This window comes from Somniosus microcephalus, chromosome 8 (assembly GCF_052327205.1).
Source record: "Somniosus microcephalus isolate GS21.2 chromosome 8, FLI_Smic_1.0, whole genome shotgun sequence".
In the NCBI taxonomy this organism is placed as follows: Eukaryota; Metazoa; Chordata; class Chondrichthyes; order Squaliformes; family Somniosidae; genus Somniosus; species Somniosus microcephalus.
This window is the reverse complement of record NC_140994.1, coordinates 160,643,559-160,668,634: the sequence shown is the minus strand read 5'-3', so window position 1 is coordinate 160,668,634 and position 25,076 is coordinate 160,643,559.

Below are 25,076 nucleotides of genomic sequence, written 5' to 3'. Positions count from 1 at the left end.
AATATGGACACCAACTCCGGACGTCGTTTTCTTTGCGACACGGGTGCCCAGGTGAGCGTCCTGCCCGCGTCAAACATAGACATGCAAGGGGGGAACCACGGCCCATCCTCGAAGCCGCCAACGGCAGTTCCATCCGCACCTTCGGGAAACGGAGCGTGGCGCTTTGTTTTGGCGGGCTGCGGTTCACCTGGGACTTTGTCACGTCAAAAGTGTCCACTCCCCTTCTCGGCGCTGACTTCCTCTGCGCCAATGGCCTTTTCGTGGATGCCAAGAACCGACGTCTCATCAACGGTGAGACTTTCAGCTCGCTCCCGTGTTCCCTCAGCGGGTCCAGCACGACAAAGTTGTCCAGCGCACTCTCGGCCTCTGACGAGTTTTCCCGCCTCCTCACCAAGTTCCCGGACCTCACGAAGCCCACGTTCTCGTCCGCCACCACCAAACACGGAGTAGAACACCACATCTCGACAACCAGTCCGCCCGTCTACGCCCACGCTCGGCGCTTCGACCCGGGGAAACTTGCCATCGCTAAAGCCGAGTTCGACACCATGGAGCGCCTCGGCATCATCCGCCAGTCGAACAGTCCGTGGGCCTCACCCCTCCACATTGCTCCGAAACCAGGCGGCGGGTGGCACCCGTGCGGCGATTACCGGCGCCTCAACGACGCTATGACCCCCCCGACCGCTACCCAATTCCACACATCCAGGACTTTTCCACCTGCCTGGCCGGGAAAGTGGTATTCTCGAAAGTGGACCTCATCCGGGGTTACCACCAGGTCCCTGTCCGGCCGCAGGACGTCCCGAAAACCACGGTGATCACCCCGTTCGGGATGTTCGAATTCCTCCTCATGCCATTCAGCCTCAAAAATGCCGCCCAGGCTTTTCAACGTCTAATGGACACCGTGTTACGGGACCTGACATTCCTGTTCGTATACCTGGACGACATCCTCATCGCCAGCGCCTCCAAGACGGAGCATGTGTCACACCATCGGACTCTCTTCCAACGCCTCAGCCAGCACAGCCTAATCGTCAACCCGGCCAAGTGCCAGTTCGGGCTGTCCTCGATCGACTTTCTCGGGCACCGCATCATGAAGGGCGGGGCGGTGCCACTGCCATCGAAAGTGGAGGCCGTGATGGACTTCCCGTGACCCCTCACCGTGAAGGCCCTGCAGGAGTTTTTGGGCATGGTGAACTTTTACCATCGCCTCGTCCCCCGAGCAGCCCAGCTTATGCGGCCCCTTTATGAGGCCCTCAAAGGCAAGCCCGACAAGCTCACCGTCGACTGGTCCGAGGAGATGGCCAATTCTTTCACGGACACGAAAAGGGTCCTGGCCAGCGCGACCATGCTGGCGCATCCATTACCTGATGCGCCGATCGCTCTCACCACCGATGCCTCGGACTATGCGGTCGGCGCCGTCCACGAACAGTGGGTCAATGGCACCCGGCAGCCGCTCGCCTTCTTCAGCCGGCAGCTCCGCCCCAATGAGCGGAAGTACAGCACCTTCGATCGTGAGCTTCCCGGCCTCTACCTCACCGTCCGACACTTCCGTTTCCTACTGGAGGCTCGCCCGTTCATAGTGTTCGTGGACCACAAACTGTTGACCTTCGCCATGGCCAAAACTTCCGAGCCGTGGTCGGCCCATCAGCAACGCCAGCTGGCCTTCATCTCAGAGTTTACAACGGACATCCAACATGTGGCTGGGAAAGACAACCCCATCGCCGACTGTCTCTCCCGAGCCATCGCCTGCGCCGTACACCTCGGCATCGACTGCACCCGCATGGCGACCGAACAGGCCTCCGACCCGGACGTCCAGGCCTACAGGACGGCGGTCACAGGCCTTCAACTAGCGGACGTCGCGTTCAACGATGCCGGCACCATACTCCTGTGTGACGTCTCTGTTGGGCAGCCACGTCCCGTGGTGCCCGACGGGTGGAGATGGCAAGTTTTCGACGCCGTCCATAATTTTTCCCACCCGGGCAGGAAGCCGTCACAGAAGCTGGTGGCGGCTAAGTTCGTCTGGCACGGGCTCAAGCAGGACATTCACGACTGGGCCAGCACCTGCGTGGTATGCCAACGCTGGAAAGTGCATCGCCATACTAAGGCCCCGTTGGCGCCTTTCGCGGTGCCCGAGAGGCGGTTCGACCATGTTAACGTGGACCTGGTGGGGCCCCTGCCGCCCTCCCGCGGGTTCACCCACCTCCTCACAATGGCCGACAGAACCACCCGATGGCCAGAAGCCGTCCCGTTGTCTTCAACGACGTCCGCCGATGTGGCTCGGGCGTTAATCAGCACTTGGATCGCCCGGTTCAGCACCCCATCTGACATTTCCTCCAACCGGGGGCCCCAGTTCACGTCTGAGCTCTGGCATGCTGTCGCCTGAGGCCTCGGGTTGAGACTCCACCGCACCACAGCATACCACCCTCAGGCTAACGGACTGTGCGAACGGTTTCATCACTCCATAAAGGCCACGCTCTGGGCCAGCCTCCGGGATGACAGTTGGATCGACAGACTCCCGTGGGTCATGCTGTGACTCAGAACCGCCCCTAAGGAGGACCTCCAGTCCTCATCCGCCGAGCTCATCTACGGACAGCCGCTGCGGGTTCCCGGGGATTTAGTCCCCAACGCAACGGAACCTTGGTCCGCAGCCCGTCAGCGGTCTGTTGAGATACCGTGGCAAACGTGGGAGTCGAGAGCAGAGTTAGTGAAACACAACTGCTTTAATCAACCTCATGGCAAAGAGGAACTGGAAAAGCCCGCGCAACCACTTAAATTCTCCCCAGACAGGAAGTGCTCCCGGCAGCCTGTCCCTTTGGGAAACAAGTTGCTGGAGGAGAGGGCCCCCGGCTGGGGGCATCTGCTTAAACTGTCCGTGCCGCCGTGAGCGGATTATGTCCAGTGGTGGCGTTTCGCCACAGAGCTCCCCCCAGAATCCGCTTAGGAGGAGTGGACGAGTCGTGACGGTGGTCTAACGGTTCTGCCGGAGCGACTCTGAGTGGTCGCCGGTCCAGTTGGTGGGGCCGGGCGGTTCGGCGCTCGCTGTGCTGGCTTGCTGGCGGGACGGCCTCTAGTTGGAGCTCGGGCCACGGGGACCTGTTCCCCTGGTTCTGTGTGTGCTGGTTTGAGTCGGTCGATGGAGACTGTGTCGACCCTGTTGCCGAGTCGCAGCTTGAAGACCTTGTCCCCGGTTTGTAGTACCTTGTACGGTCCGTCGTACGGGGGTCGCAGGGGTCCGCGGTGCGCGTCGTGTCGCACGAAGATGAAGCGTGCCTGCTGTAAGTTTGGTGGGACGTGAGGTGCGAGTTCGCCGTGTCGGTTGACCGGAAGTGGGGTGAACTGTTGAGCGGAAGAGGAAGAGTTGAGCCGCTGCTGTTCGGCCGAGCAAGGCGTGGTAGCCTCCAGAAGGAATTCGCCTGGGACGCGCAGCGGTTGTCCGTAGACTAACTCCACTGCCGAGGTCTGGAAGTCTTCCTTGACCGCGGTGCGTAGGCCTAGCAGCACCCACGGTAGGCGGTCAGTCCAGGTACTGTCCTGCAGGCCGGCGTGGAGTGAGGCCTTGAGTGACCTGTGGAAGCGTTCACACAGCCCATTGGCCTGCGGGTGGTACGCCGCGGTTCGGTGGAGCGTCACCCCGGGTTTGCCTGCTGTGGCCATCCAGAGTTCGGAGGTGAACTGGGCACCTCTGTCGGAGGTTATGTCGGCTGGTATGCCGAACCTTGCGACCCAGGTGTTAACGAATGCCCTGGTGATGTCGGCTGTGGTGGTGGCGGGCAGCGGCACTGCCTCAGGCCAGCGTGTGTAGCGGTCGACCATCGTGAGGAGATAAGTTTGGCCTTGCGATGGCGGCAGGGGACCGATGATGTCGACGTGTATGTGGTCGAAGCGGCGGCTGGGTACCTCGAAGTCTCCCAGGGGTGCTTTTGTGTGTAGCTGTATCTTAGCCCATTGGCAGGCGAGGCAGGAGGTGGCCCAAGTCCGAACATCTTTGCTGAGGCCGCGCCAGACGAAACGCTGGGAGAGAAGTTTGACGGATGCGCGGGCACCCGGATGGGAGAGCGTGTGTAGCACGTCAAAGATGCGGTGGCGCCAGGTTGCAGGGACAACCGGCCTGGGTTGGCCGAGTGAGATGTCGCAAGTGACTGCCGTGGCTTCGGGCCCGTGCGCGACCTTGGCTAGGCGTAGCCCTGGCAGGCTGGTAGCCGCCGAGAGGAGGTTTGGGTCCGTGAGCTGGGCCGCTGCTAGTTGCGTGTAGTCGACCGCGAGGTGATTCGCGCAGATGGCGGGACGGAAAAGGCAGTTGGCGACAACGTTGTCTCTACCGGAGACGTGCTGGACGTCCGTAGTAAACTCGGACACGGCCGCGAGCTGGCGTTGCTGCCTAGCGGACCAGGGTTTGGTGTGCTTGGCCATCGCGTATGTGAGTGGCTTGTGGTCCACGTACGTGGTGAAGGGGCGGCCCTCCAGGAGGAACCTGAAATGGCGGACCGACAGGTGTAGCGCGAGAAGCTCGTGGTCGAAAGTAGAGTATTTGACCTCCGGGGGGCGCAGTTGGCGGCTGTAGAAGGCAAGTGGCTGCCACACGCCATTGACCCACTGCTCGAACATGGCTCCGACCGCGTGGTCGGAGGCGTCGGTGGTGAGCGTGACCCGGGCATCGGCCCTCGGGTGCGCGAGCAGGGTGGCGTCGGCGAGCGCGTTTTGGTGGCGTCGAAGGCGGCTGACATGTCAGTGGTCCAGGCTACGGCCATCTTGCCGGATTTACCTCGGAGGGAGTCGTATAGGGGCTTCATGAGGGCTGCAGCGCTGGGGATGAACCTGTTGTAGAAGTTCACCATCCCGAGGAACTCCTGGAGGCCCTTGATGGTTTTGGGGCGGGGAAATTGCTGGACGGCCTGCACCTTGTTGGGCAGGGGGACGGTCCCAGCAGGGGTGATGTGGTGACCGAGATAATCGATCTCGGTTAGGCCGAATTGGCACTTCGCCGGGCTGAGGATGAGCCCGTGTTGGGCTAGGCGCCCGAACAGGATGCGAATGTGTTCGAGGTGTTCCTGTTGGGAGGAGCTGGCCACAAGAATGTCGTCTAGATAGACGAATAGGAAGTTCAGGTCCCGGAGGACTGAGTCCAGAAGGCGCTGGAAAGCCTGGGCTGCATTCTTGAGGCCGAAGGGCATCCTCAGGAACTCGAACAGGCCGAATGGGGTGATGACGGCCGTTTTGGGGATATCCGCGGGGTGTACGGGGACCTGGTGGTAACCGCGCACCAGGTCGACATTGGAAAAGACAGTTCGTCCGGCCAGTCGGGCTGAGAAGTCCTGGATGTGCGGCACCGGGTATCGGTCGGGGGTGGTGGCGTCGTTGAGGCGGCGGTAGTCCCCGCAAGGGCGCCAGCCTCCGCCGGGCTTGGGGGCGATGTGGAGGGGCGAGGCCCAAGGGCTGCTGGAGCGGCGGATGATGCCGAGTTGTTCCATGGTGGTGAACTCGGCCCGCGCGATTTCCAGCTTGGCCGGGTTGAGTCTGCGGGCGTGGGCAGAAACCGGGGGGCCGGTGGTGGGGATATAGTGCTCCACACTGTGTTTGGCGGATTTGGCCGAAAAGGTCGGGTTAGTGAGGGCGGGAAACTCGGCTAGAAGTGCCGAGCAGTCGTCCGTGGCTCTGGCGAGGCAGTAGGTTGTCAGGCCGGCCGAACTGGCCGGGGTAAATGCGCCAGGGATGGGGGCCATAGTGTTGATGTCGACGAGGCGGTGCCTCGGAATGTCGACAAGGAGGCCGTGGGCGCGTAGGAAGTCGGCGCCGATGAGTGGGCAGAGGACCCTGGCTGTGAGGAACTCCCAGCGGTAGCGGCGGCCTGCGAGGTCGAGCGTGACCATGCGGGTGCCATATGTGCGGATGTCAGAGCCATTGGCTGCGGCGCCGGTGTTTTTGTCGTCCGAGAGGGACAGCATGTGGGAAAGCAGATCCGACGGTGAAGCATCACCAAGGCCGGGGAAGTCGAGGAGTTGGCAGTTGCACTGGTGAGAGGACGTTTGAAATTTTTTAAGGAGCGCAGCCTTCAGATGTTCGTACTTCCCTTCCGCTGGTGGCTCCTGCAGCGCTGCCCAAACCTTGGGGACTGTGGCGTAGGTGAGAGAGGCGATGAGGTAGTCGTACTTCGTGGCGTCGACTGTAATGTGTTTCAGCCGGAATCTGGACTCGGCTTGAACAAACCAGGCTTCGGCCAGGTTCTCCCAAAAGTCCGGTAGTTTAACCGTGACTGCGTTTGTATCCGCCATGCTAGCTTAGGATTCGTCCTGAGCGTCGGGGTCACCAGTGTTGAGATACCGCGGCAAACGTGGGAGTCGAGACCAGAGTTAGTGAAACACAACTGCTTTAATCAACCTCATGGCAAAGAGGAACTGGAAAAGTCCGCGCAACCACATAAATACTCCCCAGACAGGAAGTGCTCCCGGCAGCCTGTCCCTGCGGGAAACAAGTTGCTGGAGGAGAGGGCCCCCGGCTGGGGGCGTCTGCTTAAACTGTCCGTGCCGCCGTGAGCGGATTATGTCCAGTGGTGGCCTGTCGCCACAGGTCCGACATTCTGGACAACGCCAAGGTTTTCGCGCCGGTGCCCACATCGCAGCATGGCCTCCCGCAGTCCCATGTTCCGCTCGACCTTCGGCGGCAGAGTACACTTTCGTCTACCACGACGCCCACCGGGGACCTCTTCAGCCACCCTACGATGGACCATTCCGCGTCCTGGAAACCAGGGACAAGATCTTCGTAGTGGATGTCGGCGGTAAGCCGGACTGCATTTCCGTGGACCATCTTAAGCCGGCCCACCTGGATCTGGACCGATCCGTTGAGTTGGCACAGCCCCCGAGGCGGGGCCGACCTCCGGTATCTGCACCCTCAGTCCACCACCAAGCGCCCAAGGTCCCTCCGACGAACCTCCCGGTCCCCGCCCCAGAATTGAGGAGCCGTTCTGACCGTGTGATCCGGCCCCCCCAATGACTGACATTGCCAGTGCTAGTGAATTCTGGGGCGACATATGTGGCGGAGACCACATAGGGACAATAACACAATTCACAATGTATAGCCAATGTGGTTATGTGTACCTAAACACAATTCACTATTTATAGCCAATGTTGTTATATGTACGTACTTGGTTGGGTTATCGGGGCAGGGTCCCTTTAAGAGCGTCGGTAGCGTGATGACGCCATGCGTCGGTAGCGTGATGACATCATAGCCCTACAACGAGGCTGAGAACCTCAGTCCTCATGGAGAGTGAATAAAGTAACACGCGTTTTGCCTTTGCTGCAACAAAAGTCTCAGAGCCTGTTGATTTCTAGCGACTCCAACATTGGTGACCCCGCTGCTCTTTTGGACGATTCCAAAGACCGCATCCGAAATGGCGACGAACGACGTTTGCATCAAATTACCCGAGTTTTGGGAACGACAGGCTGTTGCTTGGTTCGCCCAGGCCGAGGCTCAATTTGCACTTCGGGACATCACCGCGGACGACATGAGGTAGTGCTACCTCATCTCTGCTCTCGGCAGCTCCACCGTGACCAGAGTCGTGAGCCTGCTCGAGAACCCCCTGGAGCTCAACAAATTCGAAACACTGAAAACGCACCTCTTAGAAACTTTTGGACTCACCGAAGCCGAGCGCGCACGCCGGCTTCTCTCTCTACCCGGGCTTGGCGACTCCAAGCCCTCGGAGCTGATGGACCACATGCTGGCCCTCCTGGGCACACACAGGCCGTGCTTCCTCTTCAAGGAACTGTTCCTTCAACAGCTGCCAGGTCAGGTACGGTCGGCTTTAGCCAACTCTTCCATTACCGATTTCTGCGACCTGGCCAAGGAGGCCGACAAATTTTTCTCCGTCGGGCAGAAGTACTGCGTGGCCACGCGGAGCCCTGCCCCCACCGATACAGCCCAACGGCGGCAGCCCCCAAGCCTCTGCTTCTACCACGCGCAGTTCGGCCCCAAAGCCAGGAAGTGCCAGCCCCCGTGCAGTTTTCCCGCGTCGAAACAAACAAAAGACCACTCGTCGGCTGCTATGGCTGTCGGCTGTTCAGGCAGTTTGTTATTTAATATGGACACCAGCTCCGGACGTCGTTTTCTTTGTGACACGGGTGCCCAGGTGAGCGTCCTGCCCGCGTAAACCATAGGCATGCAAGGGGGGAACCATGGCCCATCCTCGAAGCCGCCAATGGCAGTTCCATCCGCACCTTCGGGAAACGGAGCGTGGCGCTTTGTTTTGGCAGGCAGCGCTTCACCTGGGACTTTATCACGGCAAAAGTGTCCACCCCCCTTGTCGGCGCTGACTTCCTCTGCGCCAATGGCCTTTTGGTGGACGCCAAGAACCGACGTCTCATCAACGCTGAGACTTTCAGCTCGCTCCCATGTTCCCTCAGCGGGTCCAGCACGACAAAGTTGTCCAGCGCACTCTCGTCCTCTGACGAGTTTTCCCGCCTCCTCGCCAAGTTCCCAGACCTCACGAAGCCCACGTTCTCGTCTGCCACCACCAAACACGGAGTAGAACACCACATCTCGACCGTGGAGCCCGTCTACGCCCGCGCTCCACGCCTCGACCCGGGGAAACTCGCCATCGCTAAAGCCGGGTTCGACACCATGGAGCGCCTCGGCATCATCCGCCAGTCAAACAGTCCATGGGCCTCGCCCCTCCACATCGCTCTGAAACCAGGCGGCAGGTGGCACCCATGCGGTGATTACCGGCGCCTCAACGACGCTATGACCCCCGACCGCTACCCAAATCCACACATCCAGGACTTTTCCACCCGCCTGGCCGGGAAAGTGGTATTCTCGAAAGTGGACCTCATCCGGGGTTACCACCAGGTCCGCGTCCGGCCGCAGGATGTCCCGAAAACCGCGGAGATCACCCCGTTCGAGCTGTTCGAATTCCTCCTCAAGCCATTCAGCCTCAAAAACGCCGCCCAGGCTTTTCAACGTCTAATGGACACCGTGTTACGGGACCTGACATTCCTGTTCGTATACCTGGATGACATCCTCATCGCCAGCGCCTCCAAGACGGAGCATGTGTCGCACCTTCGGACTCTCTTCCAATGCCTCAGCCAGCACGGCCTAATCGTCAACCCGGCCAAGTGCCAGTTCGGGCTGTCCTCGATCGACTTTCTCGGGCACCGCATCATGAAGGACGGGGCGGTGCCACTGCCATCGAAAGTGGAGGCCGTGATGGACTTCCCGTGACCCCTCACCGTGAAGGCCCTGCAGGAGTTTTTGGGCATGGTGAACTTTCACCATCGCCTCGTCCCCCGAGCAGCCCAGCTTATGCGGCCCCTTTATGAGGCCCTCAAAGGCAAGCCCGACAAGCTCGCCGTCGACTGGTCCGAGGAGATGGCCAATTCTTTCACGAACACGAAAAGGGCCCTGGCCAGCGCGACCATGCTGGCGCATCCGTTACCTGATGCGCCGATCGCTCTCACCACCGATGCCTCGGACTATGCGGTCGGCGCCGTCCACGAACAGTGGGTCAATGGCACCTGGCAGCCGCTCGCCTTCTTCAGCCGGCAGCTCTGCCCCAACGAGCAGAAGTACAGCACCTTCGATCGTGAGCATCTCGGCCTCTACCTCGCCGTCCGACACTTCCGTTTCCTACTGGAGGCTCGCCCGTTCATAGTGTTCGTGGACCACAAACCGTTGACCTTCGCCATGGCCAAAACTTCCGAGCCGTGGTCGGCCCATCAGCAACACCAGCTGGCCTTCATCTCAGAGTTTACAACGGACATCCAACATGTGGCTGGGAAAGACAACCCCATCGCCGACTGTCTCTCCCGAGCCATCGCCTGCGCCGTACACCTCGGCATCGACTGCACCCGCATGGCGACCGACCAGGCCTCCGACCCGGACGTCCAGGCCTACAGGACGGCGGTCACAGGCCTTCAACTAGCGGACGTCGCGTTCAATGATGCCGGCACCATACTCCTGTGTGACGTCTCTGTTGGGCAGCCACATCCCGTGGTGCCCGACGGGTGGAGATGGCAAGTTTTCGACGCCGTCCATAATCTTTCCCACCCGGGCAGGAAGCCGTCACAGAAGCTGGTGGCGGCTAAGTTCGTCTGGCACGGGCTCAAGCAGGACATTCACGACTGGGCCAGCACCTGCGTGGTATGCCAACGCTGGAAAGTGCATCGCCATACTAAGGCCCCGTTGGCGCCTTTCGCGGTGCCCGAGAGGCGGTTCGACCATGTTAACGTGGACCTGGTGGGGCCCCTGCCGCCCTCCCGCGGGTTCACCCACCTCCTCACAATGGCCGACAGAACCACCCGATGGCCAGAAGCCGTCCCGTTGTCTTCAACGACGTCCGCCGATGTGGCTCGGGCGTTAATCAGCACTTGGATCGCCCGGTTCGGCGCCCCATCTGACATTTCCTCCAACCGGGGGCCCCAGTTCATGTCTGAGCTCTGGAACGATGTCGCCTGAGGCCTCGGGTTGAGACTCCACCGCACCACAGCATACCACCCTCAGGCTAACGAACTGTGCGAACGGTTTCATCACTGCATAAAGGCCATGCTCCAGGCCAGCCTCCGGGACGACAGTTGGATCGACAGACTCCCGTGGGTCATGCTGGGACTCAGAACCGCCCCTAAGGAGGACCTCCAGTCCTCATCCGCCGAGCTCATCTACGGACAGCCGCTGCGGGTTCCCGGGGATTTCGTCCCCAACGCAACAGAACCTTGGTCCGCAGCCCGTCAGCGGTCCGACATTCTGGACAACGCCAGGGTTTTCGCGCCGGTGCCCACGTCGCAGCACGGCCTCCTGCAGTCCCACGTTCCGCTTGACCTTCGGCGGCGGAGTACATTTTCGTCCGCCACGACGCCCACCGGGGACCTCTTCAGCCACCCTACGATGGACCATTCCACGTCCTGGAAACCAGGGACAAGACGTTCGTAGTGGATGTCGGCGGTAAGCCGGACTGCATTTCCGTGGACCATCTTAAGCCGGCCCACCTGGATCTGGACCGATCCGTTGAGTTGGCACAGCCCCCGAGGCGGGGCCGACCTCCGGTTTCTGCACCCTCAGTCCACCACCGAGCGCCCGAGGTCCCTCCGACGAACCTCCCGGTCCCTGCCCCAGAATTGAGGAGCCGTTCCGACCGTGTGACCCGGCCTCCCCAACGACTGACATTGCCAGTGCTAGTGAATTCTGGGGCAACGTATGTGGCGGAGACCACATAGGGACAATAACACAATTCACAATGTATAGCCAATGTGGTTATGTGTACCGAAACACAATTCACTATTTATAGCCAATGTTGTTATATGTACGTACTTGGTTGGGTTATCGGGGCAGTGTCCCTTTAAGAGCGTCGGTAGCGTGATGACGCCTTGCGTCGGTAGCGTGATGACATCATAGCCCTGCAACGAGGCTGAGAACCTCAGTCCTCATGGAGAGTGAATAAAGTAACATGCGTTTTGCCTTTGCTGCAACAAAAGTCTCAGAGCCTGTTGCTTTCTAGCGACTCCAACACTACTTTTGATTTGAAGCTGTAGCCCTGAGCATGTGTAGTTTGCAAAGTTTTGCAGTAAGCAATCTGTGCAACAACATATGCTGAGGGATTTGACAGATATCCTGTGAGGATTTTAGAGCCTCTGTGAACGATATAAACTGTAGCTTGGATTATTAAAGATTTATTTCAGGTAATTCTGGCATTTATTACATTTATTAACAACAGACACCACCTATGAACAGGACCATGTGTGAACAGAAACACCTCTGATTGCAAGCTCTTTGTTGATGATTAGAAAAAAGAAAGAGCCCAAGCACAAAAAGCACTAAGGCTGCAGTCACTTTGACTGCACAGGCGCTGCATGGCCAGCTGCGAGAGCGAGTTGCAGGTCTTGTCGCAAGAGGCTGCACAGCCTCTCTGGGGAAATGTAGCTTCCTGATGCAGCGCTCCTTGGAAAACTGATGTAACTGACTCTGGGCCTACAGACCCTATGGGCAGGGTAAGGATGCCTGTGAGCAGCCTTCCCGTATGTGTCATCTCGGCAGAGCCCCAATTACAGCTCCTTCAGATTCTGCGACACGCTGTTGCTCCTCTTCCTCCTACTACAGTAGAATGGCTAGGATGACTCTCACCTTGAGTCCTAGGTTCCTTGAAGTTTTAGAGGCAGAAGAAAAGTGGAAAACTTGTAAAGAAATCCACCCAGGTGAATTGCATGCGCATACCAATGATCTGAGTGCTTGTAGGCAAATGTCCAATGACCTGAGTGCTTGTAGGCAAATGTCCCTTTAAATAATGCTTACAATTTGCCACTTCATGCATGCATCACCCAGTAGTACTGGGTGGGTCCAGCTCCACACAATATTTCAGTCTTTGAAAGTAAATTGAGGGCAGGGTTCTATTGACATCATTGGACCCAGATTTAAATACTTTAATGAGGTTCCCGCCTGCTTCAGGTGACAGGTTAGTGCGGGAATGAAAAGAAAAGAAAGACTTGCATTTCTATAGCGCCTTTCAAGACGACTGGATGTCTCAAAGTGCTTTACAGCCAATGAAGTAATATTGGAGTATAGTCACTAATGTAATGTGGGAAAACGCGGCAGCCAATTTGCAAACAGCAAGCTCCCACAAACAGCAATGTGATAATAACCAGATAATCTGTTTTTGTTATGTTGATTGAAGGATAAATATTGGCCAGGACACTGGGGAAGTGATGGTTGTAGTATTTTGATTTTAGAGTTGCTGTTCCCGCCCTGCAGAGCGATTTAAAATTTGGCCCTTTTGTTATTTTGAAGAATGAGCCCGATATCTGGATCTCTCTGGCCCTCAGCAGTCCTTTCTCTACTTCAGTGGAGGGATGCTTCTTCACACACTATCTGCTACTCCTAGGTCCTTCTGCTCACTATTGCTTGGTGCTTCTCCCTGCAAAACCCCTTTGACTCAGTAACTTCATCAGCCCATGTGGGTGTATCTGGGCTGGTGCTGGAGTACCTAAGATTTTATGACAGGTCTGATGAGGGTGGAACTGGAGTTGTGGAACTTGATGTCCCCAACTGCTCATCTGGCCTGTTCTCTTGCTGAATTGAATCGCCTCGCAGATTAAAAAAAAGAAACTTTGATTTAGTTGTATAGGCACTCAGGTGTGATGTGAAAAAGCAGCCAAGTCAATGCCCATTTATACATTTTAAATTTCCACACAGGTGAAACCAACTCTCCTCATCCTGTTGAATATTAGGCATTGATCGAGGGTAACCATGTCCTTTGCAAGAAGTAACACAACGCTAAAGGAATTGGATTTGCAATGACTCTTTTTTTCACCCAAATGACTGCAACCATTCCATGATTGTAATGCTTGCAGGTATAGGATCTCTTCAATCACCTTTAGCACAGCCCCCTTATGGCAGTGTGTACATGGTAGAATGGAGTTAAAAATGTGCACTCTTGGTTCCAGAGATTTCTTGTGAAAAATGCGGTTCTCCTTTCATCCAGTTAATGTCATGATGAGGGCATGCCAAGTAAAGAGGTGAGTCGTGCCTTCATCATTCTTACAGGATGTGCATGGAGAATAGAACCTTGGCCATTCTTGTGAGGTTATTGAATCGCTTGCTGTGTGGCAATACATGGGGTGGTAAAAGTTACACTGACTGCGTCAGCAATCTCTCTCCATAATTTCTGCACCATCCTCTTATGTCGTGTGTACAGTTTTGGTCTCCTTACCTAAGGAAGAATATATTTGCCTTAGAGGGAGTGCAAAGAAGGTTCTCTAGACTGATTTCTGGGTTGGGGGATTGTCCTATGAGGAGAGATTGTGTAGACTAGCTCTATATTTCCTAGAGTTTAGAAGAATGAGAGGTGATCTCATTGAAACATATAAAATTCTTAAGGGGCTTGACAGGGGAGATGCAGGGAGGATGTTTCCCCTGGCTGGGGAGTCTAGAACTAGGGGTCACAGTCTCAGAATAAGGGGTCGGCCATTTAGGACTGAGATGAGGAGAAATTTCTTCACTCAAAGGGTTGTGAATCTTTGGAATTCTATACCCCAGAGGGCTGTGCATGCTGAGTCATTGAATATATTCAAGACAGAGATTGATAGATTTTTGGATACTAAGGGAACAAAGGTGTATGGGGATAGTGCAGGAAGGTGGAGTTGAGGTCGAAGATCAGCCATGATCTTACTGAATGGTTCAAAGGGCCAAATGGCCTACGCCTGCTTCTATTTCTTATTTTCATATGGGGCTTTCTGCCCTCAGTCCCCAGGTGCCGTCCTATTTTTGTTCTTATTTCAGCAAGTAAGACATCAGCTGGTTTATCTGAAAACCTGGGTGCCCTCCTTAAGCTACCCCCTACTCCCCCCTGCCACCGCCTCCAAAGCTGCTCCTTCTTGACTCATTGTTGCACTTTGCTGTTGCTGTCTCCAAAAAATCCCTTGCCACTTTAATCAGCTGCAGCTTTTAAAATGCTTCAGCAACACAGAATTTCCCTCCCTCCCTACCAACAGCAGAAATACAATGAGGGATAGTTTTAATGTTCCAAATCTACCCTCAATAAATAACAAAGCCCATTCCAGGAAAATCTGGCATGTTAATGATGGTTTTCTGAGGTGGGCAGAGTTCCCCCCACCCCCAGTGCTAACCCACCAATCAGAGGGAAATGCAACCCCCTAATCTCAGTTGACCACGATTTCTCTTCAAGCACAACAAACGAAACTCAAAGCCCATCACTCTCCTCCACATTGCAATTCTTAAGTAGTTAATTAATTTGAGTTTCAATCTCTGCCTATGCCTTTGGGAATGCTTTTTATGGTTGTCACTTAGTGGGAAAGTCACCGGGATGGGGGGGCGGTGGGATGTGTGGGGGGAGGAGCTGAGTGGGTGGGTTGGGAAGTAACAATAGTAGAAAATTGAAGTGCAATCGCAACCCGGCTCCAACGCGGCAACTTTCGGGTTTAACTGAGGTGTGTTTGGCTGCGTGCAAGTCAACTGCTCGCAGGAGTCGGCATGATCATTAGTACAGACGGATCGCCAATTAGCACAGCCGTTAAAATTATTAGATTATGGTAATGAGGGGATTTTCAATTGAATGAAACAGTTATTTGAATTTAACACCTCCAGCATAGGTTACCCGCTGAAAAGGAGGCAAGTTTGAGCTGCCTTCATGGGGGTCTTTAAAGTTCAGATTGCCCGAACTCAAAAAAGGCTCAATTCTTACAGCTGCTTTGTCAGTTCCCTCTGGCAGATGTTTAGTAGAGAGTTACCAACATAGAGGTTGTGAGAAGTTTGGAGGTTTCAAGCAGACACCAGAAGGATGGGAGGCACCATCAATGTTTTTGATGCTACATCGGACGGAAAATCAATTAGCTTCCACGGCAGTGACATCATGCTGTGGTGGGATCAGCAGGTGCACAGAGGGAGAAGTGCACAGGACACAGGAGAGAGGAGCAGAATAGCAGCAAGGAGAGCAACAGAGGGACTGAGGTTGCAAGGGGCACTACCCACGTGAGAGGGTTGACTGACAGAGTTCAGCTTCCTTGATCTATGTGAAGAGCAGTGCTTCTACAAGCTCAGATACAGGCAGGTGGTCACTGACATCCGCAGTCTCCTTCAAGAAGAGCTGCTCCCTGCTGGACCTCATGGCCAAGCATTGCCTGTTACTGTCAAAGTCACCACCGCCCTCAATTTCCTTGCCTCTGGCTCCTTCCAATGTGGCACCAGAGACATCTTGAGAGTTTCTCAGTTGGCTGCACATTAATGTATTTGGCAGCTCACAAATGGGATGTTTGCCAGGGCGTCGACTTATATCAACTTACCCTGCAACAACAATGGCAAGAACGAGTGGGCACTCACATTCACCTCTTTGGCTGGCTTCCCACAGGAACAGGGTGCCATCGATTGCACACATGTGGCAATCCGAGGGCCACCACAACAACCAGGAGTTTTTATCAACCACAAGGGATTTCACGCCATCAATGCACCGCTGGTGAGCAACCACAAGAAGAGTTTCATGCAGGTGTGTGCCAGATTCCCTGGCAACTATCATGATGCTATTATACTGCAGCAGTCCAACATTCCAGATCTTTTCATGTCAGGAAGCAGACTTAAGGAATGGCTCATTGGAGATAAGGGATACCCCCTTCAGATTTGGCTCATGACACCAGTGAGGAACCCCACTAATAAGGCATGGGAGCGCTACAATGAGAGCCAGATGACCTCCAGGTGTGTCATCGAGCAAATCATCGGCATGTTGAAGATGCGCTTCAGGTGCCTAGAGAGATCTGGATGTACCCTTCAATACTTGCCAGTGAGGGTGTCCAGAATCATAATGACGTGCTGCAATGGATGAGAAGTGGAGCACTTTGAGTGGAGTTCCCACTTCCTTGTCCACTTTCACCATTATCCCTCTCCTGGGCCAGTGCCACACCACTCCTACTACTGTGTTGCAAACCAGCTTGGTAAACGTCAGTGACACATTGTAAGGCCATGAATAAGGAATCTGTCATCCTGTTTAAGGCAGCAGACATGTTGCATCCAAAGTCTGCATAGCTGTGGTCATGGCCTGCATGGACTCTTCTGAGACCTGGGCTTGAAGCTCCATGGAGGCAGTAGCTCTCTCCATGCCAGACAATCTTGCCTGTGCTACCAATCCACTACTATTTGGGTTGGGCTCCACCATCCTCTGCCCTATTGTGGAGAATGTGCGTGGCACGTCTGTCAGTACCTCGCAAAGTTGCTGACATGCCTCTTTCATTCTCCTTCTCAAAGATGGCCCCTGGGGTTCAGCATCTTTGTCCAGCTGAGCAGAGCTTGGAGTGGATTGCAGCCCCAGACACGGTACATCTGCAGCTGTCCCTGCCACCAGTGTCTGCTTTGCTCACTTGCAAATTGTGAACCATCAGGTGAAAACCCAACTAACTGACTAACTGGAGCCACTGAAGTGCGAGTATTTGCGCTGGTGCATTGCTGTACATCCTGTGACAGTGCACCCTCAGAAGGAGTGAGGTCCTCTGAGGAATCATCCTCATGCATCTCCAGCGACTCTTGCTTTACACGTAAAGGCCCTGGAAGACAAAAGAATGAGATATTTATAATTCTGAAACCAGCCATCGGCAAATTCCCAGTCTCTCCATCTCCGATGGAGAGGGATGCAGCTGTGGTACTTACCTCCATGGCATCCTCCTATGCAAGCTGCACAATTTGTGGCAGGTCATCTCTACTACTTTCCCTCTCCCTTGTGTTTTGCACTTCCTGCCAAACTGAATTCTCAAGTGTAGTTGAAAAGTTGAAAGGAAATACACATGAGCAATGACAAAGCCATTTTCTGCTGGAGTTAGTGATCCAGTCAAAACCACACAAAACTTGACATCAAATAATGGTTTGAAAACATCAAGGTTGAAGTTGTCCTTTCTACAATGGTGTTTTAAAGCTTAACACACAGCTTCATTTGTTTGTGCTGATAGAAATACTCTTCTACGGTTACTGTTAAATCAAACAATTATTGGCATAGGATATTAATATACAGATAGAAAACTATCAATTAATGCAATTATTAAATGGCATTGCTGATTAATGTCAACCAATAAACACTTAGCACCTCACAAACCAGCGTTATATACATAGGCAATTAAGAAAAGAAAATGAGGAGTTGCCCTAGTAGCTCAGCAAGTTTATCTATTGCATGGCAGAGCTATGCAAATTCAATCTCAAGTTAGTTAGAATCATAGAATTATAGAATCAGTTACAGCACAGGAGGCCATTCAGCCCATCGAGCCCATGCCAGCTCTCTGCAAGAACACTTCAGCTAGTCCCACTCCCCCGCCCTTTACCCGTAGCCTTGCAAATCTTTTTCCTTTGGGTACTTATCCAATTCCCTTTTGAAAGCCACGATTAAGTCTGCCTCCACCACCCTCTCAGGCAGTGGATTCCAGATCCTAACCACTCGCTGTGTAAAAAAGTTTTTCCTCACGCTGCCTTTGGTTCTTCTGCCAATCAGCTTAAATCTGTGTCCTCTGGTTCTCGACCCTTCCACCAATGGGAAGTTTCTCTCTATCTACTCTGTCGAGACCCCTCATGATTTTGAATACCTCTATCAAATGTCCTCTCAACCTTCACTGCTCTAAAGAGAACAACCCCAGCTTCTCTAGTCTACCCATGTAACTGAAGTCACTCATCTCTGGAATTATTCTCGAAAATCTTTTTTGCACCCTCTCTAAGGCCTTCACATCCTTCCTAAAGTGTAGTGCCCAGAATTGGACACAATACTCCAGTTGTGGCCGAACCAGTGTTTTACAAAGGTAACCACTCAACATATTCTCTGTATGGAGTTTAACTCTGTGAAGCTTAGCTTCTTGGATCTTTTTGGGCACACTTCCATTTTGAGCAATATTTGGGCAATGTTAGACTGATGATATTGGCTTGTATTAATTAAGAGATCTAAGGTAAATTTTCTGGTACTCGCCGGGAGTGCATAATTGTTGTGTATGTACCTTTAAGAGAATAACTGGTCTCAGACTGCAGTACCGGCAGTGACCACCCCTGTATAAAAGGCGCTAGAGAGCCTCTGTTTAGTTTCGTTATGGACTTCCACCAGTAAACATCTGTTGTTTTCACTCCTGCTAGTCCGTGTCTAAATCATTCACGGACTTAACACTGGCGACGAGTAAGAAACGAACTTACCTGCAACTCAGCAGCATCTCCGACGACGTTGTTGAAGGTCGGAGCCAGAAAAAAAAAAGAGGCCATTGAAACTCGAGAAACGGGCATCGACCGTCAATCATCGATTAAAAAAATTGCAGGAGCGACTTTCCAGAGCCAGGCTTGGTTCCTCGGTCTGTGGTTTCCCAGCTAATCGGGCTGGTGGCAGGTAGTGTCCTGATCCTTCCTGGGCTGCGGCGGGCTGAAGCTCGATCGGGTGGCTTTTCAACAGGGCCGGGCAGCGAGTCGGGAAGCAAAGAGAGAGAGAGAGGGTGGAGCACACAGGGCGCGGCCGGTGTTTCGAAGCTGGGCAGCATTCGGACCTCAGAAGAGGGAGGGAAGTGTCCCAGAGGGTCCGCTCCACGACGGGAAAATAATAAAAGAAAAAGAATACGCGTAAGAAACCGGGGAAAGCAGCGCTAACAACAGCGGGGAAGAAGACAAAGCGCGGGAGGCGCCATTTTGTTAAATCGGGGAAGAAGGCAAAGCGCGGGAGGCGCCATTTTAGATTTGCAAGATGCCGAAGACTGGCTGTATCACTGCTTTTGATAACACATTAGAGGACTGGACCACGTATGTGGAAAGAGTCGAGGTATATTTCGAGGCAAATGAAATAGCAGAGGGGAAAAAGGCATCAATATTGCTAAACTTAATGGGCGCTAGAACGTACGGCTTATTGCGGGATCTGATTACTCCAGCCAAACCGAAGGCGAAGAGTTTCAATGAAATTGTTGCTGTTCTACAGGAGCACTTAAACCCTGCACCGCTGTTGATAGCAGAAAGATTTAAATTCCACAGGAGAACTCAGAACAAAGATGAGAGCAATGCTGAGTATCTTACGGAACTACGCAAGCTATCAAAGCACTGCCAGTTCGGAGCAGGACTGGCAGATATCCTACGGGACAAATTTGTCTGTGGACTCCTGAGTGAAGGAACACAGAAGAAGTTACTCGCAGAAAAAGAGCTGACGCTAGATAAGGCTTTCAGCGTGGCAGTATTGTATGAAGCAGCAGCCAGGGGAGCTGCAGAAATTCAACAAAAACCACAGGAATACGGCACCCACGAAATGACACGGGGATTTGCAAAATGTTATCGCTGCGGCAGAACTAACCATGACCAGAAGGACTGCTGGTCCAAAGACAAAATATGCAGACAATGCGGGAAGATTGGACACATTGCACGAGTTTGTAGGTCTGGGAAGAAGACCAGCGACAACAAAAAGGCTACTAAGGAACCGTACAAGAAAGTACAAAAGATGACGGACAGTAGTTCCAAAGACCAGATGAGCGATAGTGAATCCGGAAACAGGAGACTTAGCTGTCTCAAACTTCACAATGTAATCGCAAAAGAGGATCACTGAACCATTTGGGTCACTCTCACGATAGCAGGGTCCCAAGTTAAAATGGAATTGGATACAGGATCAGCGCTAACTGTCATGAATCGACGAGACTACGAGCGGCTATTTTCACACATACCCTTGAGAGAGACATCCATCATCTTGACGACGTATACGGGGCAAAAAGTATACCCCAGAGGAAAAATAAGGGTGCCTGTCGAATACAATGGCAAGAAAATACGGAAATTGTATCTCTACATACTGCCAAATGGTGGACCACCGTTATTGGGACGGGAATGGATCAGGGAGATAAACTTAGATTGGCATTCCATTCATGCAATGACGGTGGACGGTAAAAAAGATGAAGACGTCACTCCTGGACGATTGTCAACAATCTTAGCTAACGCCAAAGAGGTATTTCAACAAGAACTGGGCACGCTTAAAGGCATAACCGCCTCGATAAAAATAGAAGAGAATGCAGTTCCCAAGTTTTTCAAAGCGAGACCGGTACCATATGCAATTCGCCCAGCCGTTGAGGCAGAGCTGGAGAATCTGGAGAAGGCGGGCGTGTTGTCTAAGGTCGACTGGAATGAGTGGGCGACAACCATCGTTCCTGTCATGAAGAAAACATTAAGCAATAAGTCCGGAGAGCCAAGGAAGATTCGCATCTGTGGGGATTTCAAGGTGACGGTGAACCCTGTCCTTCGCAAAGTACAATATCCTCTTCCAAGGATAGAAGACATCTTCGCCTCGCTGTCTGGGGGGAAGCGTTTTACAAAAATTGACCTAGCACAAGCATATTTGCAGATGGAAGTTGAAGAGTCCTCTAGGAAGTATCTCGCGATAAACACTCACAAAGGTCTTTACCAGTATCATCGATTGGTATTCGGAGTAGCATCAGCTCTGGCGATATGGCAAAGAGCGATGGAACAAGTCCTGCAAGGGATTCCGGGGACTCAGTGTCACTTGGACGACATCCTTGTAACAGGTGAAGATGACAGTGAACACCTTAACAACCTAGAACAGGTGCTCACTAGACTACGGGAACATGGGCTGCGAGCCAACCGCCCCAAGTGCGAATTTTTTAAGAAACAGATATCGTATTGTGGCCACGTGATTGATGAAGAGGGGTTACATAAGTCCCCTGACAAAATTGAAGTGGTTGTTAAGGCCCCAGCGCCTGAAAATGTGTCGCAACTGAGGTCATTCCTCGGGTTGGTGAATTACTATCATAAGTTTTTGCCGAATTTGTCGACAATTCTGCACCCACTGAACGCCCTGCTACGAACGAGGGTAGCATGGAAATGGAGCAATGATTATAAGCGTGCTTTTCAGAAGAGTAAGGACTTAATCAATTCAAAGGAAGTATTGGCTCACTACAACCCAGCACTGCCAATCAGGCTGGCGTGTGATGCGTCTCCCTACGGCATTGGGGCGGTACTGTCACATAAATTCCTTGATGGTTTGGAGAGGCCGATAGCTTTTGCGTCACACTCGTTAACTTCTGCCGAGCGTAACTATGCCCAGATTGACAGAGAGGCCCTCAGCCTAGTGTGGGGGGTGAAGAAGTTCAATCACTATCTGCACGGTCAAAAATTTACTCTACTAACCGATCATCAACCTCTTGTCTCCATTTTCAACCCTCAGAAGGGCGTACCAATAATGACAGCACAACGGTTGCAGAGATGGTCCCTTTTCCTAGGGGCACACCAATATGACATCGAGTACAAAGGAACTAAACAGCATGGAAATGCTGATGGATTGTCACGTCTACCATTGCCGACGGTGGAAGAAGAAGACCGTGCAGTGGATCCAATGAAGTTATTCCACTCGACCATAGTCGAATGTCTCCCTGTGACGAATGCAAACATAGAAAAGGAAAGACGGAATGACCCGACACTATCACGGGTCTATGATTTAACGATGAAGGGATGGCCAGCACATGGCGAACCACTGCTGCCAGCATTCTCGCCGAGAAGAGAACAGCTGTCAGTGTGCAGAGGAACCTTGATGTGTGGATCCAGAGTAGTAATTCCACCTAAGTTGATGGATAGAGTGCTCAATGAGCTTCATGAGGGTCATCTGGGTGGGGTAAAAATGAAGAGCTTAGCCAGAGCGTTTGTGTGGTGGCCGGGAATCGATAGAGAAATCGAAGAGATGACCAAGAGCTGTGCAGGATGCCAGAAGGTCCAAAACAACCCACCACAAGCCCCTCTACATCCATGGGAGTGGCCCTCATCTCCATGGCAAAGGGTGCACATTGATTTTGCTGGTCCCTTCATGGACTCGATGTTTTTAATTGCGGTGGATGCACATTCAAAGTGGCCAGAGGTAATAAAAATGTCCTCAACCACCACGGAAAAAACTATCACAGTTTTACGAACCATATTCGCCAGGAATGGGCTGCCTGAACAGATTTGCTCTGACAATGGGCCACAGTTTGTGTCTGAAGAATTCCGGAGGTTCTTAAAGAACAATGGTGTTAAGCATTACACATCTGCCCCATATCATCCAGCCACTAATGGATTGGCCGAGAGGTTTGTCCAAACATTCAAGAAGGCTATCAAGGCAATGTGTAATGAAGATATACCCCTACAACACAACGTGGACAACTTCTTGTTTGCCTACCGGAATGCGACACATGCGGTTACCAGCCAAACTCTAGCCATGATGTTCTTCAATCGAAGACTACGATGCCGCTTGGATTTGGTTAAGCCAAACGTCCGAAGAGATGTGGAGAACAGGCAGTTTCAGAATATGAATGAAAGGCCGACCAGGAGTTTTAAGATAGGTCAACCAGTTTTGGCCCGGGACTACCGCACTGAGAAATGGCAACCAGGAACGATTTGTACACGACAAGGACCTCTCATGTATACCGTGGACGTTGGGGAGAGCATTGTAAGACGCCATGCTGACCAGATTCTAGAGTCACGGGAAAACATCAACTTCACACCATGATCTGATACACCTGGTAATGAAATCGACGTTCCAATTGCAGCTACCGCAGAACCGGTAATATTGGAGGCAGATGAACCAAACAACGACATTGATTCCGACTCAACATTGCCAGAAGAACCTGATACCCCAAAGAGGCATTATCCAGACAGAATCAGGATGCCTCCTCAAAGACTGAACTTATAATTGCTTAAACTTAACCAATGTATCTAGCAACAGTAATTGTGATTGTAATTCGTTATCATTTAGTTGTTAAATGAATGTTATGTACTGTTTATCTAAAAGGGGAGGAATTGTTGTGTATGTACCTTTAAGAGAATAACTGGTCTCAGACTGCAGCACCGGCAGTGGCCACCCCTGTATAAAAGGCGCTAGAGAGCCTCTGTTGTTTAGTTTCGTTATGGACTTCCACCAGTAAACATCTGTTGTTTTCACTCCTGCTAGTCCGTGTCTAAATCATTCACGGACTTAACAATAATGACGAAAATGTGCACTCCCAGCTCATGATGTTCTATCCTTTAATTTTAAGGCATCTAATTCCTGGAAGCAGTTTAGTTGTCCTCTTCTCTACCCTCAAAGCCAGGATATCTTCACTGTAGTACAACAATCAGATTACACAGTACCTCAGGTGGGACCTAACCAGTTCAAGCTCATTGTCAATCCTGGGACTTCTGTTCTATCCCTTTGGCTTTACACCCAAAGAGCTTCTATGCCTTGTCATGCTGCATTCCCCATTTTATATCAAATACTTTTTCACTAAGATAGCAAAGAGAGGAAAATATGCCCAATATATGTTACTATGCAAACTATTACACTGTTTTTTTCTGAGGGAGTTCTAACTCTTTTAATTAAAAGCAGTATAGCTGCACTCCTGTCTGGGGTCTGGAACACAGTTATGTTGTTTAGCTGCTATGATAGAACTATCCCTTTAAGGGCAATGCATAGCTTTTCTCTGAGGGGAAGTGCTTTAAATAGTCATAACCTGAGGTCTATTAGGGACCGTTCTCTCCAGATTGGCAGCTGCTTGTGAACTCCCAGTTCCTCCCTCAGGAGCAGGTCAGGTTTTCAGGCCGATAGACACCAAGAGGATAAGACTGAGTTTCTTTTCTTTTTATACTTTTTAAGATACTTCAGTTATGGTTTATTCTGTTTTATAAATCTGATATTTAAGCCAAGCACAAATGTGCCTCACATTTAGCAAGTGTGACACTTTGAGGTGTGATGGACAGATTACTTGCTAGACTTCTAAGTACAGATTGTTTTAGTGTAGGAATGATCAGTGATGCAATATTACTGGCCGCGATTTTGTAAATAGGTGCAGGTTGGGAGCGGGTCAGGTAGTTTCCGACTTCCAGTCCCACCCCCAACTGCCTCCGGCCCACGGACATGATTTTCCCTTGATTTACCTTGTTAAGCCCGCCCTGCGAGCTTGCCGGCCAATTAAGAGGAAGCCGGTCAGATGATGTCATTTGATGATGCATCATCTGCCAGTTTTCTTAAAGGAACCACGTACAATTTTTTTTGACAGCTCATTTCTCAGTGTTTGACAACATTGAGGTGCTGTAAACACTGACAATCATGGTACAAAGGTGAGCTCTTGCACCCAGGCTCTCCAGTGACTTCCTCCTTAGGCTAGAACAGATGGCAGCTGCAGGTGAGGTTACAGAAGTGATCTGTCACTGGTGAGAGAGGTTCTCCCAAGGATGTGGGACTAGACATCCAAATCAAAACCTGTTACCTACAGAAAAGTGTAAATGCATTAAAAATGATTTTCCCAACATTTTCTTACCTCTGAAACTCACCAGTTCACCATTGGACCCTTCACACCACTTCTGCAGCTGTCATCAATGCAGAAACATTACAGCAGACTCACAACACGCCACACTTACCTGGCGTGGTGTCCGGAGATCGGGAACCCCGAGGCAGAAGTGGCAAAATTGAAAAAGAGCATGTTAACAACTATCAAGTACCTGCTAACAGGCAGGTAAGTGGCTTTAATCCTCTTTCCACTGCTAGGTGTCGGGTCCATGCGCAAATCGGGGACCCGACACTTGGGAAGATTGATTGATTAATTGCTTGATTGCGATTTTGACAGCGGTCCCGCCTCCAAACCCGCACTCTGATCATCGGCAAAATTACG